Raw genomic sequence first — 1,658 nt, forward strand, 5'->3', positions numbered from 1 at the left:
GGTGGTCTGGAACCCGACTTTTAATAGTTATAAAATATGCCTGTGTTTTATGTCTTGTTTATCTCTTGTCAGAGTTTTTGACTAAATTTTATTTTGTTTGATCCTGGTATAGCTATCACATCTTTTCTTTGGTTACTATTTTCTTAAAATACTTATTTCTGTCCTTCATGTTCACACTATTTATGTCCTCATCTAAAGTGAGTTTCTGGTTCAGAACATATAATTGCATCCTGGATTTTTTAAAACCCATTCTGCAAATCTTCCTTTTGATGTGGAAATTTAAGTCATTTACATTTAATGTACACTTATGATACACATAACAAAGCACATTAAGATATCATTTTACACAAGTCAGAATGACTATTCTTAAAATGTCAAAAAACAACAGATATTGGTGTGGATTCATCAGAGATGTTAATCATGGATCCTGCAAACTGGAGTACAGTAGCACGACCTTGACTCACTGTAGCCTCTGCCTACTTAGCCTCTTGAATAGCTGGGATTATAGACATTTGCATGGCTAGTTTTTGTATTTTTGGTAGAGACAAGGTTTTGTCATATTTGCCAGACTGGTCTCGAACACTGGATCTCAAGTGATCCACCCTCCTCAGCCTCCCAAAGTGCTGGGATTACACAGGTGTGAGCCAATGTGTCTGGCCCAATCTGTTCAAATCTGCCCTCCAAAGAGAGACACAAGTAAAAATTAAGGCATGTGAGGATTATTCACCAATTTATTGCAATTAGTTTCCAGTTTTATGAATAATATTTAGCAGGATCACAAATTATATAAAATAATTACCAGTTTTTTGGGAAGTTACTTTTGATAGTTTCTTCCAAAACTGGATGAAAGATACAAATACTATAAGGCACTGTTTGCATATTGGAAATGATGTCCAAAGACCAAACATTGTTAATAATTAATACTCTAATAAACATCATGTCAGAATTTGTGTTTTCTTTTTGCTTTGTACCTTTGTCAGGATTACAGCGTCATCAGGACTGCATTTTCATCAGGAATGAATATTCCTTCTACAATGCAAATTAAAAAAAAATATTTGCTGATGGAAAGGTAAAAGGAGAAATTTTCATTTGGTTTTAATGTTTAATTTTTTTATTGTCACCTGTTAAAAAATGCTTACTAGTCCCTCCTTTAAATAGTGTCATGTGGCAGAAAGATGTTAAATGGTTGATCATTTATATGACATAAAGATGAAACATCATGGCATGAACAAAAATGAGACTTGCTGCTAGAAGTGTTTTATAGTCTAACATATGATAATCATTCTATAAATCTGTTGGAGGAATTTATAAGATAGATAAGACAGCTGATAGATTATAGATAGATAATAAATTGCCAGATAGATAGATTCCAGATGGAAAATTTTACTTTAGCAAAAAATTAATAATTTTATTCTGACTATATAAAAATGTACTTAAGAATTCTCTTTGATAAAAGCCAAGTGGACTGGATTCAATTTTCTTCATAGCCTGTGTAATACACCATCACTTGCTTCTTCCTACATGCCATTGGTCAGCCCCAGACAGTGGGGAGTGTAGCATTGCCTGCCCGTTGTTTATATAACCTGTGAATATAAATGCTGGATGTTGAAGAAGGAAACAGTGCTTAACGAAAGGGTGACATTCAATGGATCACCAAA

The sequence above is a fragment of the Rhinopithecus roxellana genome, chromosome 11 (genome assembly GCF_007565055.1).
Source record: "Rhinopithecus roxellana isolate Shanxi Qingling chromosome 11, ASM756505v1, whole genome shotgun sequence".
Taxonomy (NCBI): domain Eukaryota; kingdom Metazoa; phylum Chordata; class Mammalia; order Primates; family Cercopithecidae; genus Rhinopithecus; species Rhinopithecus roxellana.